The sequence below is a fragment of the Grammomys surdaster genome, unplaced genomic scaffold, assembly GCF_004785775.1.
Source record: "Grammomys surdaster isolate TR1022 unplaced genomic scaffold, NIH_TR_1.0 165, whole genome shotgun sequence".
In the NCBI taxonomy this organism is placed as follows: domain Eukaryota; kingdom Metazoa; phylum Chordata; class Mammalia; order Rodentia; family Muridae; genus Grammomys; species Grammomys surdaster.
The window spans coordinates 17,571,894-17,587,843 of NW_021604613.1; the positions used below are offsets into that span (position 1 = coordinate 17,571,894).

Sequence of the window (15,950 nt, forward strand, 5' to 3'; positions counted from 1 at the left end):
GAATAGGTGTTGTTGGTAGAGACCTAAGAGAAAGTAAATGGGTAAAAGTGACAAAAAATACATTAAAATGTGATTAAGAATTGGTGGGATTTTTTTTTTTTGTCTGTCATTGGTATTAAATGATTTTCTAAAGAGGAAGAAAGGTAAGCCATATTAACACCAACATTTCCCACACGGAGACTGTCATTACTTAGGTTCTTTTGGGTACCAGACTCCCATTAAAAAGGAGTCCTCAGGGACACCCCACACATATCCATACCTGCCTTTTCAAAACTATCTGTGAACCGTCTAATAGTGATGGACAACCCCTCCTGTAGCACTGGCCATTGTAGATACAGTACTCTATGTCCCTGGTGACAAGAAAACATAAGAAAGTCTCTCCCAGACACCCAGAAGTCACCTCACTCCCCAGTGCTCCAGGGAACCCAAAATGAAAATGTCCTTAGTATCTGACACTTGATTCCCAAAGGCTTGTCAGCAGAGGACCCATCCTGAACAGCAGATAAACATGCGCCCCAGCCATGAAGACCTCCTGGGGCTTGGCCTGTCCAGTCAATGAGATCTACACCCTTTCCTACCTGCAGTAACCCCATCCAAGGTCTACATGGCCCTTCTAACAGAGAGCTCACCCTCCTCTGCTACCTTCAGTTACTCATCTCTGGCTGAGCCAAGAGGCCATAATCAAGACAGCCACATGCTGTTCTGTGTGCCTAGAAGTGATGGGAGTAGAAACTTACAAGACTGTCAGGGAAACAGGCCTCTGAGGTCCCAGTAAGTTCAGGACTTCCTACCTAAGTGATTCCACATCTTATCACAGAACAGTACGTGACAGTATACATTGTTAATGAGTCACTCGGTCACACCAGTCTGCCTTCAGAACAGAGTTCTCACTTCCACCCCCCAAACCTAGCCTTTCTTCATCTCTGCACACACAGCACTCCACCAGACAAGATATGTGCACACACCTACCACAGCCCAGAAAACAGTAGACTAGGACAGCATGTGATGGCTACCAAGTGCTATGGGCCACTCCAGTACTGCAATCCTGCTATTATAGCGCCTGCTACAATACAGAGTTTGATGGTTTGTTGTGGTTTATCCTTACAACAAGACTAAATCCCTCAGATTTTCCACGCCACCATTACTCCAGTCGCATTCACAATCCACATTTCTATCAAGTCAGGAAACCTATCTGTAGCGTCACCCCTTACTAAAGCTGCACATGCTTTAAAATTCCTTATTAAAAATGTCTGTTCATATAGGACAATCATAAAATGAAAAACATGAAGTTAAAACAAATATTACAAACTTTGAACCAAATTTCTGCCAATCAGATATCCTGGATCTGTAACCTGTCCTCTTCATCTTAAATGGTAACAACAGTGTTAGCAATACAATCAAAAGAAAGAGGAAGCATGGAAGGATGGAGAGGCTAAAGGCAAAAGCTGACTTGTCCTTTGTATTAGAAGAATGTAAAGAAGCTGAGAGGGAAATAAAACTGTCTCCCAAGGTGATTCTGTGTTATTTAGCACCGTGCTCACAAAACCCCTTGGAGTGCCCTCCCCTAAGCAATGGTTTAAGTAAGCCATGCTGAACCTGCACGGTGCACTGTGCTAACATGCAAATTCGTTTGCATTATTGCAAAGGGGGCTCGGAATTCTTGAGAGACCAATCCTGGCTTGAACTTAATGACCCTTAAAGCTCAGCCAAGTTATTTGCAAATTGAGGGGGAGGAGAAGGGTGGCCACAAAATCTAGAGCTCCTAAAGTTTTAATCTTTATAAACTTGGGTCTCACTGTGCAAAGGCTGGAGGAAAAGTCAACAGGCATACATCTTGGGTGGGGCAAATGGGTTGCACTCTGCTTCAGATTTGTAGGCTCCTTTCATGCCCATATTCTGCCTATCTTTATCCCTTTTTTCCTTCTTTTTCTCCTTCCTTGATAGAAATTTTTTCTAAAGCATTTTCATAGCAATTCACTCTCACAGTAATATAAATGGCACTTGGAGTTGAAAACTTGTTCAAACACATACAGAAGGGGAAAAGGAGAGAGGGAGGGGGTGAGAAGGGGAGGGGAGATTGAGACTGACCTTGAGTCACCATTTAGCAGTCAGGAATTTTACAAAAGAAAAGATAGAGATTGGAGAAAAGAAGGGGAAATACTTCATATTATGTAAGTCAGAGGGACAGCTTTAAAGAGGGTAAAAATGACCCTGAAAAAAAAAGTCCCCATCTGGGCAACAATAGGGATATCCTTAGTAACACAAGGAAGCCAATATAAAAGAATAATTCCTTTAAGCACCCCTAATGTAGAATAGCATCCTGAAAGCACTAGAAAATGAAGGCCAAGTGGCCTGCTGGCAATTTCTGGAAGACAGCAGAGCACTTGAGACTTGGAAAGGGCTTTATTATAATACTGAGACTTTTTACACAAAGAGCATCACTTCTTTAAGTGAAATAAGTCCCACAAAGTCAACTTCCACCAAATAAATAAATAAAAAAAAATAAAAGCAAAAAGAAAAGAAAAAAAGGCAACTAAATGAGAATTCTGTACATGTTTCTACATCAGGGTTTCTAAGAAATCCCCTGAACTGGTTATTCTTACACACACACACACACACACACACACACACACACGTATGTGTGTGTGTATTTCCCCACCATTTACTGGTTTAGTCTCTGAAAAAGGCAAAGGAAACCATGACAAAAGCATTTTTTTGTTAATGAGCACGCAATGCCCGATTGGTTTTTTTTTTTGGGGGGGGGGAATGAATTTTAAGTGGTTGGTTTTGTCTTTTTAAATTCTCACTTAATTTTATTTAATAATTTATTAATTTTAATTTTCATCATAAATAGTACTAAAGGGGTTGAGGAATTTTGAGTTTTTGTTTTTCCTTAAAAAAAAAAATTCCATTTTATTTCCACTTAAAACAAGAAGGAGGCTACATGCTCAGGAAACTCAAAGTCAGTTTCTTTCCAAGTTGGAAAATGTTGCAGTTACAAAAGAAAGAATGACCCCTCAAGAGCAACTATTCAGCACAGGCAGGGGAGGGACAAGACAGATGGTCTTTTCCACCCCATATTTCCATAATCTACAACAGAACCTAGATGACCAGGAAAAAGTAAGATGCAATTTGGAAATTGCCTTATAAAACAGAATCATCCCCAAACAAAGACATTTAACAAGATGGAGAGATTAAAAAGAAAATTAAAATGGATCCTAAGTGATGGAGAAGCCACGACTGTCCCTAGACGGTAGCCATTGGGAGGTGAAGGTGCCTTAGAGTGCAACTAGCTTGAGGGTCAAGCCCAAATGCACACTGCCTGGGTCTGTGATCACAAATGAAGGGGTTAGGAACATTGGAGACAAGGTTAACTTGACAAGTATGCACAAAAACATCTAAATTATAAAGAAAATTGGAATATGCATACTAGCCAAATAAGACACAGCTTCAAGCCAGTAGTTTCCTGTTTGTGTATCTGATATCATAGCTCCTAGCTCTATCTCCACAGTAAACCTTAGGAGACTGGAGAGTAGAAAAAGCCTTTGGAGGAGCAACAAAAGAAGAAAAGGTATACATGGTAGAGTCAAATGCTAGGACTCCATTGCACATGGATACAAAGTTAAGCAGAAAAATAAAATACCATTAGGAGGAAAGTCCTCTTCTGGTTCATGTATACTTTGTTCAAATGACTCACTGTTTCAAGAACAAATTAAATTATACTCTAGTTAAATGACAGAGAATGGGGTAAGATGAGAAGGAATCTGTGCTAAAAATAAAAAAAATAACTTCAGTGGCCAAGTCTGACATTAAATTAAAAAATACTCTCCCAAAAAGCAAAATCCCCAAAATAACAAAAACAAAAACAAACAACAAAATCTGTTAAATCTATACCTAAACTTCTAAAGAAAGCCCTGAATAAGATATGGCATAGGAAGCCTGTGATTTCCACTGTACAGACAGGAAAAGTTGGGTTCACACAACAGCTGCTTCACTGTGTGTCTGTTGTAAAAGACATGATTTAACGTCTAAAGCTCATAGCTCCTTCCAGATACTATTCAAAGGAAGGGGTTAAAAAAAAAAGGCTTTTCCATTTCTAGGTATTAGTTAATACAATAAAAAAAAATTAATAAGCTTACAAGTATTGAAAGTCTAAATCTAGTCGGGCAGTGGTGGTGCACTCCTTTAATCCCAGCACTTGGGAGGCAGAGGCAGGAGGATTTCTGAGTTCGAGAGTTCAAGGCTAGCCTGGTCTACAGAGTGAGCTCCAGGACAGCCAGGGCTACACAGAGAAACCCTGTCTCGAAAAAAAAAAAAAAAAAAAAAGAAAGAAAGAAAGAAAGTCTAAATCCAGGGAGAAACAACCTCCTGAGTGCTGTGCAGTGGTTTGACATCTTTCCAGGACAGCCGGTGAAGTGGAGGAGGGATGAGAACACCTTCACCAAGAGTCAACTGGAAGGGAAGCAACTAGCCAAAGAACTCTTCAGGGCACAGGTTCTTAATCTGTGAGTCAAGACCCCTTTTGGTTACATATTACATATTCTGCATATCAGATATTTACATTACAATTCATAACCCTAGCAAAATTACAGGTATAAAGTATCGGAAAAAAAAAAAGTATGGTTGTGGATCAGCACAACCTGAGACACTGCATTAAAGGGTCACAGCATTAGGAAGGTTGAGGACCGCTGATTCGGGGAGACTGCCACCCTCACTATTTAATGGGACTCTCCTAGCCTGGTTTCTCTATCTCTAAAAACACAAGAGATGCAAAAGCTACTAAAGGAAGGACTGCAGTCTCCACATCAGGCTGGCATCTGTAAAATAAACCTCTTCGTAGGCGCTGAATTAAACCTTAAATTCCAAGATATAATCTTTGAGTTTTAGAGCAGTGTTTGTGTACAGCTATGGCCCCTCCCCAAGAGAAAACTCCCAACATGAACAACCATATCAAATGATTGCTTTTCAGGGGCCTATTCACAAACACCCCACTTCATCACAGAAAGAATATTCCTCTTGTATGTGAGTGTTTCCATTATGTCTTATTTGAAGGAGGAAAATGAAATAAAATTCCTATCCAAGATATTTATAGATCTCATAAAACCTGATTTGTTCTCAGAAGCTGCTGTAAGCTCAGTCATCAGGTAAGCTGGAAATGGGGGGTGTGATAACTAGCACAGTATTATGTTATATGTGCCTAATTCTGGCTCGGGGGGGGGGAAGAAGGGGGAGGGAGAGAAGAGTGCGAATGTAGATTGAAAAAACTCAGTATAAATAACTTATACATACAAGATGGGTGCAAAAGAAAGGCAGAAAGCTCCTATATCTGTATGAACAAGCCAGAAAATCCCAAGGACATCAACCACCCTAGGTCCAATTTCTGGGGTCAATGTATTCCTTTCCCTGCTTCTAAGAACTAGGAACATTCGCTGAGTGACTTCTATATGCCCTATGCTGGGTCACAGAACCAGCTCTTAGGAATCAATAACTCCATTCCAGATAAGGAATAAGACTTGGCAACAACCTTCTTGAGGTTCCAGCTACACGTCCATGTAATTTGTGTACCACAAAACATCAGAACCTTAGGGAGCATCTGAAACATGCATAATCAAGAAAACCAAGGTTCAGAAAGCAAGATCTAGAGGCTGCTTGCATCCTTACAGATCTCTCTGACTTCTGTTCACATCTCCCACCAAACTAAGGGTCAGTATCCATCTAACACCTGAAAGTGTTGGTGCCCTATCTAGGTTTGGATTCTGCCAAACCACTCTCAAGGCATATGACTTTAGGTAAGCCATTGGATATCTAAAACCACAGTGACTCCATCTATAAAGTGGGGACAAGCAGAAATCTGTGTTTCGTATGGTTGTGTAGATGATAAAATGAAATGACGTATATACACACAAAGGAGACTACCTCTGGGAAGTATCTGACGTGTTAGTATTATTTTGATGTGTTGTATGATGATAAGAATAGTAACCAGATGCAAGGAGGGAAGACACAGGCATATTCTAACACAACTTTTGCAACTTGTTTACTGCTCAGTCACTGTAAGATAAGCTTCATCATCTCCACCTCAAGTTTCTCACCCCCTAAATAGGAAATTCTGTAATATTTGCCTGCTTCTTAGTTACACAAGAGGCCATGAGTCCCTCAGAACTTTTAACTTCAATATATCTGCTTGTGGAGATGCTCATAAACAAATATGAAACTCTTTATCATGGAGTAAATCATCTCTTGGTCAGGAGTAAAGGATAAGTAAGACTCTTGAGTCACAAGACATACAGTTAGGGACTGACAAGTTTTGAGCGCAGAATTCAGTGACTCGATCTGACACTGAGCAGGATCTCCTGTGGCTCACAGGCGAGCTGCTATACACACAGCCTCCTCACAGACCTCCAGTGCCCTAGGAGGAGCTGTACCCCTTGAGCAGGCACTACAGTCCCAGATGAATAAAACATAAAGGCTCAAAATGTATAGGTAGGTAGAATCTATTTCTGTTCTTTTGTAGATTGTGTAAATCTGCAAAAAATAAGCACCAAGATTATGACCACTCCACTGAATTCTGCTCTCTCTGCCCTGGAAGGTGAACGTGAGTAGGGTCAAGAGCAGGCAGGCATTCTCTTGCAGGGCAATTGCTCCATGGCTAATTGCCATTTTCACAGCTGGGCTGAGCTTTCCAAAAAGCATCCTTCAACTTTGAGCCCTGAGCTCTTCTCCTGGTGGTCTCTCTTGCCAACTATGCCCCTTCAAAGGCAGTTTATAGATAAAAGGACAAAGCTCCAGGAGATACCATTTTGCAAACATCACAGTTTGAGAAAGAGGCATTTCTAAGGCTTCTTTGTGAATGTCACCACATGCTCATAGTCCTTACCACAGGAGTCAAGCCTTGCATGGATTTGAAGGCTGCCTCTTTGCCCGAATGTCCTCAGTAGCAATTTTTCTGCAGTTTATTTTTGTTCCTCTTATTAGAAGGATGGTTCCTTTGAATATATACATATATACATACATACATACATACATACATACATACATACATACATACTGTACGTCTAAACAGTGTGGTCAGTAAGAAAAATGGAAAACTGGTACCTGATGCCTATCTGTATGATCTCACAGGCTACTTACACTCATATACTTCTTTAAAACCACGGCAATTGGTTTTAAACTAAGGTAAGCAGAAAATCATGAACGAAGACTTATCGAGGATAAATTATCTGAAATGTCAAATAACTGGATATAAAACCCAACACCACAAAGTTTCCAGAGTGGAATTTTGACCAGGTTAAGCAAACTCAGGGTGGGTCAGAGGAAATGTGAGCCAAAAGAATTGCCTTAGACACACCAAGTCTGGAAAACCAAAATATGAAGGGTGGAACACTTGGCAGTTACCCCTAACAAATGGGCTGGATGAGGAATAGTTATCAGCTCTGTTCTGCTTCGTTAGAAATATCTGGCAATCTTATAATTCAAATTATACAAGGCATAAAATGCTCTGATGTAAGGAATCACCCCCTGTGACTGGTAGTTAACCCTCTGTATATCTGTGGTTTAAATCTAAGGCTGCATACTAGAATCAACTAGAAGCCTGACAAATGTGAAAGTCTCATTGAGTCCCTCCCAACAAGCTCCCAATTTGCTTTGTCTATGTGACTGAAAACCACTGTTAAAAATTTAAATCTTAAACCATAGCCACAATAAGCATTCAAGTAACTATGGAATTTCTACCGGACTCACTAAACCCCAGGAGATTAAATATTAAAGGGTAATTATCAAAATCATAACAAGTCTGTTTTAAGTAATATAACCTAAGTGGAAAATGTTATAAGAAGAAAAATATCCTTTGGAAATAAAAGAGTTGGACACAAAATTGTGAAAAATATTAGCATTCGCTATCGACTAAGGACAAGGGAGTCAGAGAGCCCATTTCCTGAGAAATATAGTAACTATCTAAAAGTTAAAAGGTACAGAATTTAGACCAGCAGTTCTCAACCTGTGGGTCATGACCCCTTTGGGGTTCGAATGACCCTTTCACAGGGGTCACCTAAAACTATCAGAAAACATAGAAGTTTATATTATGGTTGATAACAGTAGCAAAAGTATAGTTACGAAGTAGTAACACAATAATTTTATGGCTCAGGGGTGACTAGAACAGGAAGAACTGTATTGAAGGGTCGCAGTGTTAGGAAGGTTGAGACCCACTGATTTAGACAAAGAGGATTGTGGAGGGGAAAGAGGTGGAAAAAGAGTTAAAAGGAGAAGAACCCAAAATTAAAAACAAAGGTGGCAAAAACGACACATCTCATTTGGATGGCATCTGTCACTCCTAAAACAGGGAAGATTTGCTAACATTCATTACACAGGCCCAGTCTTGGAACAACTTGATACTTAGAAATTTTGGACCCATCCTGTGTGTAAAATGGAGACACTGGAGCCTTGAAAGATGACCACAGAAGGTGATTGAGTGTGAAGGTAATTCCAGAGCACTGGCAGAGGGGACCAAAATTGAAGGCTAGTGCTAACATACCAAAGACAACTCAACAGGAGACTGAACACTAATTTTACATGTCAACTCCTAGAACTTTCTTTACTCTAAAGTATACAGAGAGTTGTGAAAGATGGCTGGTAAGTCGAAGCTAGAGTATGAGAAGGGTCATCATATCCACAGCAGGAACAAGGAGGAGAGGAAAAGAAAAGTCAATGGCAGAAATCAAAGAAATGGGGCTTTGAAACATCCTCAGCTGAAGCCATAGTGAACAACCTTAAAACACCCTTCTGGCACATCTCTAATTCAAAAATGAGGACCCAAGAACAGAGCAGAACATAGCTCTGAGAAAATAAGGAAGACTTCAACTATGGGGGAGAAACTTCAGCTTCTAAGCTCTTTGCAAAAGAGAACCATGAGGTGAGCTCCGAGAGAGAAGGTCTCCCATCAGGACCAGCAGAGAGTATGAAAGGGTAGATGAGCAAATAGAGAACCTGCCCCCACCCCCCCAGTGAGGTGACAGCTGATGAATGCCCACATTCTGTCTGTGACACTGAACTTCTTCCTGCTTTATGAGAAAGAATAGTTCCTTTTGCTTAACTTCATACAACATTCCAACCTCACATCTATCTACATCTCCAGAGAAGTTAAAACACGTAGGAAAAGATTCTATGAAGTGGGCCATGTTTTACACAGTCCTTTGGTTTTATGCAAGATATCACTGTCATTAGGCCATTTCACAGTTCCTGCTTTCTATATCAACCCAGGACTGTCTTTTATCCAGCTTCCGAGGACATACATTTTGATGCACCTGCCCACCACCCACTTTTTACTATTTAAAAGATAACACCCTTTTTATGACTGGCATTATTACTGTGGGGCTCTTGACTTTCCCCACACATAAAAAGAGTATACTTTTTATTTTTTCAAAATCACTATAGAGTATTGAGAGTTGGAGAAGGATAACATTAAACTATGGTTTGATCTAGGGCTCAGGCAATGTGTTTGTTTGTTTGTTTGTTTGTCTGTCTGTCTGTTTGCTTGTTTTGTACTGGTACTCAAAAGTAACAGGAATATTTTCTGTGTCTCTTTGAGATGGTAGAATGAGAAATAAGCAGTGATTTGACACTTACTCCAGTGTCTGAGCCCTGGGTCCCAGAGTCAACAGTGCTAACATGAATCTGAAGAATGCAACACCTCCTTTGGTTGCGACCGTCCACTGTGATTCAACTCCAGTACTTCAGAGCTGAATAAACCAAAACCCCTCTCAGGATTTGAAATGATAAGATTTCTGGTTCTTAGCTCTGTTGCAAGCTAGAGGCCAGGCTTTCAAAATGACCCTCAGGAAATGTTAATGAATCCATATTCAGAAATAGCTATTGCATGTGGCTCTACATTAATTGTTTTAATTACGTCAAGTCATTTCCGAATGACACAGACACAGACGCCATTTCCTGGACATTATGGACATGTGAAGTCACACTGTTGCTTACCAGCCCCCAACATGCCCTGAGCTAAAAGCATGCCCACAACAAAGCTAAGCAAATCTCATGCTTGCTTTATATAAACAAGTCCGGGGGGGGGGGGGGGGCAGGACAGACTCGTGTTCAAACACAGTACTGAAGAGTTCACTTTAGCAGTGGTCGCTTATTCCGTATCACTTAATTTTAAATGTGCCCTCTTCTAGAATAAAGTGGGGCAGGATCTACATCCTTTTTAACTCTGCATCACCCAAACACAACAGTCTGCATAAATAAGGGCTTAGGAAATTAAACATTTAACATGGAATGGACTTAATATCGTTTTATACAGAATATTTTATTAGAGCAAAGTCTCACACAGCCGCACTGGGTCTACTGGCAGGTCTTCTCAATCAGGAATGTCCCCCCATTCTTATCTCAAGCAGGTAGACATTGGGACTCAGTTCCCCAGGGCAACTGCTGACTCAACGCACACACATAGGATGTGGCGGACAGAGTTCCTGAAACAGAAAGTGGGACAGACAGACTGCAGACCACCAGATCAAGTTCTTAGGCTCACACCGAATGACAAGCCAGCATCTTTGGCCCAAGGCAGTAGAAATGATGTTGCAAGGTAAGAAACAGGAGCATCAGGAGATGAAGATCAGGACCACTCAGGCAAACAGATATCTTAAAAGTGGTAATTCTTTATTTGGGAGACTCCTACATGAGATTTAATAAGAATGTTTGCTCATGAGAATGTTCTAAGATGGGCATAAAATGTAGGGAAAAGAGTAGTGTTTTATAGCTTGTCAGTGTTATATGCATTACTGATTAGGTATCATTAGGAGCTGTAGAGTTTCCTGGGTCCTTTCTTGGTAGAGTGGGCTGGCAATTGAGGTTAACACATTCCCACCTGTTTATGCTAAGCAAGCACTTAAGTGATTTGGGAGAACAAAAGGACACAAAGTCTCTGCCCTCACCATCCTGGCATTGCTCCCTTTAAATTGGGGAGCTGTCCTAGACTTTCAGCAAATCCTAACTCCAACATGCATGCTGTTGGAGTTACAGCTATAGCTGTAACTGTAGCTGCAGCTGTAACCCCAACTGCAAGTGAGCTAGAGCTACAGCAAGCGAGCTATAGCACGTGAGCCAGCATCAGGGAGGCACTGTATGCATTCATCAGTGATGGATCCAGTGAAGGTGACTAAAAACTCCAGACATACAATGCTAAACAGACCTGAAAACGTCTACCAACTGGCTGGCCAAATATCAGAGCAGTTATCCCACCAACATGAGCTGGTTGGGATTGGCCAAAGTATGCTTCGGATTAGACAAAAGGGATTCTGTGAAGGGAGACTTTTCAGAGTCGTAAGAGAATGGCTATTAAAAGCTCCATTCTGACCCTCTCTAAACTATCTCCATTTAAGTGGAAAAGCAAATTAGCTTCAACAGGCACTTCTATTTAGAAGGGGGCTGGGAGAGAAGAGTCCCACATTTGAACACTTAAGGTCTCCAACATGCCCATCCATAAATCATCTCAGGGCAAAGCTGTCAGCCTGTAGCTTCTACTTTGCCTTTTAAATGGATAGGACCCCCATCTTCCCTCTCTCCTCAGGGTGGTGAGTAGGGGTGTGTGATACATGGAGAACAAAGAAGGGTGAGTGTCTCTCCCTTCCTAAGGACAGGTGTAGTAGCAACATCTGCACTGACATCTTTCCTTACTTTAAAATACCAAACGGCAGATAGGTAGACTGAAGGATTACGTGCCCATATGAAGATGTGTGTATGAAAAGAACATAAAAATGAATCTATTACAGAAAGGCTAAATGTGTGGCTGATGGCACTCACATGTGCTCTCATTTTTAAAGCCACGTTTCTGTAGTGGCTCCATCTTTATAAAGAAAAGCTGGAGAATCAGGGTAGCTTTGATTCTGTTTCAAAAAAAAAAAAAGATTTACAGTAACTGAGGAACACACAAATCACATACAAAAATAAATAAATAAATAACCAGCTATTTTATCCTTTCAATGTGGTTACCAAGGCTCCTTTGTGTCTACAAATTTCTCAGGGTGGTGCTGTTGCCAAGAAATTCTAATTCATGATAAGGTTTTCTGCAAATTGGGACAGTGGCAAACCTGCGGATACACAGACCCTGCAGTCTGCTTTGTCTTTCTGTGTGAGACAACACCTGGCTGCCAGGCCTGTAGAAGGCAATGCAAGGGAAAGATCACACACAGAGGGAGAAGATATGTGGCTCACAGACCAAATCCCAGATCCCGGTACTATGAGCCTGTTCTTGGAAGGCAACCATGTCTGTAGGTTTTCCCCTAGAGATGCCTCCTACCAAAAGCCCTCATAAAAAGTCTTTCAGGATGCCTGAAACCAAGATGAAATTGCAGAGTTACAGGGACACTTTAGTCCTTACAGAAGCCAAGTGTGCCATTAGTTTAAAACAATGGGGGAGTGGAGGAGGAGGGAAGAATGTTCTATGATTTATTTATTTGTTTCCAGTAGCAGTGGAAAATTTTCTCCAAGCAAAACGGAGGCCTGAAATTGACCCCATTTGCCAATTATGAATCAGCATTAACAATGATCATAATTCCATAGGAGTTTTCAAGTAAACATGCCATGCTTTTCAATAGCATGTAGCAAAGTTAAGTGAAAATAATACTCTGTGTCATTACTCGGACTGTCCTTATGAAACAGCATGCTGGGAATAAAGAATCTATAAGCATTCTACACCTCTGTCGAGTCTGGAAGCAAATGGAAGTGTTATATATGAAATGTTTTTTTTTTAATTTCTGAGTCAGCAGCCAGTTCAAAGAGTCCAACTTCTCTTGTGACATTCTGGATGTATCTCCCTTTATCATCAAATGGAACCCTAAAATCTACTCTAGCTTCTGTCCTAAGCTTAACTGTTTTCAACTTTTGGTCAAACAGCTTTTGAAATATTTCCTATAAGTTTTCAGAGAGGCTGGCAGCCTTCAGAGTTGTGTCAGCTGAATGCCATAAATAACAGACCACATAAGCACATAAACACGGTGTAATTTACAGATACATGACAGGCAGGGATGATATGACTTGGGCCCAGTGCTTGAGCATGCCGTGAGAGTTCAGAGCTGGAGAGCTGTGGATCTGGGATTGTCATCTGGATTTATAATCACACCAACGATTTTGGAAGTTGGAATCCTGGTTGAGCATCCCTGCCCAAGAATTCACACTAACGTGACACAAGGCAGTACGGTCTCCATCACTGTCTTTGTCATAGGCTCACTGACACAGGAAACTATCCCACAGCCTAAGTTTGAAGCAAGCAACGTCGACAAGCAGTCCCTCCTCAATTTTCCAACGCACAGATGTTCTTGGGTTTATCATTCAAAGCCGTTCTCTAGAAACCAAATTAGATGATCAGGATCCCCTCCACTACCGCCCCATTCGCCTGTTCGAACGTCCCCAAGTTTATTGCTCACTTTAAGAAAAACATCTAATAATCATTCCTTATTTGACCTCTAAAATCTGATTACCCCAGAGCATCGGGAAACTTCCTCCTGCCTGGGGTTTTTGTAGCAACCTTCTTGAGCTGTTTTGAGCAAAGGAGTCTCAGAATTTCACCATCTGGTTAATTTTGAACTAGCAGTTGCATAAAACCACCACTACCCCTTAGAGTCAAAAGCATGGGGGTGTGGGAATGGGGAGGAAGGAAGAGATAAAGGCTAAAGGTTTTGTCATCAGCATGAACTCAGGGTCCTAGTCACCTTTATACAGAGCAGCTGTGAACAGAGTCCTAAGCAGAGTGCTCCTGGCCATGGTACTGTGCTCAGAAGTGCTTGCCCGAAAGTTTCGTTTCCATGTGGACTTGGGGAGGGGTTTTAAGATGAGAGAAGATAGCAGTTGGAGACAGTTGAGACAAGAAATAAGAAAGAAGGTGGAAAGGACAATTCCTTTGCCTGTCGATGGATTGAGAAAAAAAAAAACTAAGCTAGAGGTTTCTAGAAGGGGAGGAGGCAGCAGGAGGGGGAGAGGAAGAGCAGCAGAGCTGGCTTCTGAGGAAACAATAGATCTAATACATCCCCTAATTGTCAAGCCAGTGATGTTTCCTTGAAGCTGTACCTTCTGGATCCTCTAGGCAGATCTAGAAACGCAGGTTTCCTCTAAAAAGGCTCCCAACCCCCAACCCCACGAGCAGGCTTTACTACCCTGAAAACTTGAACCAAAACAAAGTTGTGTGATTCATCTGGAGGGAACGTTGTAACAAATAAAGCCAACTTTCTTCCCTCCAACACTGCTTAACAGTTAGTCACAAACAAGGGCTGCCTCGGGCAGGCTGACTAAATCAACAGATTCCCTTCCCTAACCAGTCTAGACTGTAGTTAATATGCAACTGATTCCACACCAGTGGGCTGACAGGGTGTTTAGACGGCTGTTTAGAAAATGAGATTCTGGCAACATTTTGGCTTACTTCATATCAAAATAAAAAGGAAGAAAGGATGTAGGGAGATCCTACATAAGACATTAAGAAGGACAGGAAAGAATGCATTAATGAAACGGTGTGAGTACTTTGCCTGTGTGTTTAGCAAAGAACAGCATCTGCCAGCCTTTCAACTGGAATCCATGCCCTACACAGACATACAGACACGGGCGGCCAATACCTGGAGGAAAACTCCACAGATTCCAGCCAGGCAACAACTAGTAACAATGGCACAGTCTTAAGTGTGAGCGCTTTACCACTGGCTCCCAATATACCATGAGCTTAACATCTCTTCCTAAAGCAGCAACTGCTACATCCCAGCACCACTGGCTCCCAATATACCATGAGCTTAACATCTCTTCCTAAAGCAGCAACTGCTACATCCCAGCCTCAAGCTGGCAAATCTTGCTTTGGATCCTGGCAGAGGAAACTCAGCCGTTCATTAGCCTTAACAAGCTGCTGTCACTGAGCAGCGAAGTTACATGAGCAGCCACACACCGAGGATCGCAGGGCCCTCCCCAAGGGCAAGGGTTTTTTTTTTTTTCTTTTCTCTAGGATGGACTGTACAAATTCACACTCCAAACGTGCAAATCCAGACTGCCTTCCTGGACTTTCCAGAGTACACACTGTAGAGTTTTTAAACACCCATGGTGTCCCTATCCCCAGCCGCCCCGCCCCCATCCACCACCATCTTTCCTGCAGAATGTCCCCTCAGCACCTCCTAATCGCTGCTGGGAAAACCAGTTTCCGCAGCAGACCCAGCACTTTCCACTGGCCAGCACTTTCTTTATTCCACTTCACAAAGCCCAGTGAACTTGTCCCCAGCCAGGCGTCAACCTCCTGGAGATGCCAAGCGAACTTGGCCCCGGTACCCTTTAGCATCCTAGGAGTTTTCTTAACTAGTCCTCTAAGACAAAGTAGGGAAGCACAGAAGCACACACCACCCTTTGTCCAAGGTGGTGCTAACCTGTGAGGCATCCCAAACAAACAAACAAAACGCAAGGACACAGTATAGGCTGCTCTTTCTGGAAGCATTAGCAGGAGAAACGTACAATGCATTGTCAGCCTAAGAGAGATACATCTTCTCATCTTCCTTGTACATATCCTTAAGCATCTTTTGTCACCTGGCTTCTCTTCCTACAGCTCACCTTCTATAATCTAAAAATCAAGCTCCTATTCTTTATTGACACTCGCTAAATTACGGGGAAAACACTACGTGCCCCCCCTAATTCCCCCACCACTCCTCAGGACCAGCTGAAATAAAGCTGACTTAAGTACTAAGGTCAGAACTCCTGCATCTAGAAACGTGGTATCTTGTCAACCATTGCTCAACCACCTTCCCACCCGGCTCCTCCAAACCCCAGAAGTTCGCCAGCAATTCTCTGCTGGGGGACAGCGAGCCGACAACGTGTGCGCAAGGATGTGTGTTGGTGACAGAAATGCAGGCAGCTAGGACCGGCTCAGCTCAGCACACTAAGGGGTTAGGGGTGGGTGGAGAGGTAAGCGCATATGATTGTTTCACAAAACATTTTAA

General features: G+C 42.0%; 1 protein-coding gene across 2 annotated transcripts in view; it reads right to left on the reverse strand.

Annotated features, from left to right (window-relative positions):
- The window catches only part of Klf7 (Kruppel like factor 7), an 86,202-nt gene that overhangs the window by 69,562 nt on the left and 690 nt on the right, over positions 1-15,950 (reverse strand). The gene's annotated exons all lie outside the window — the stretch shown is intronic.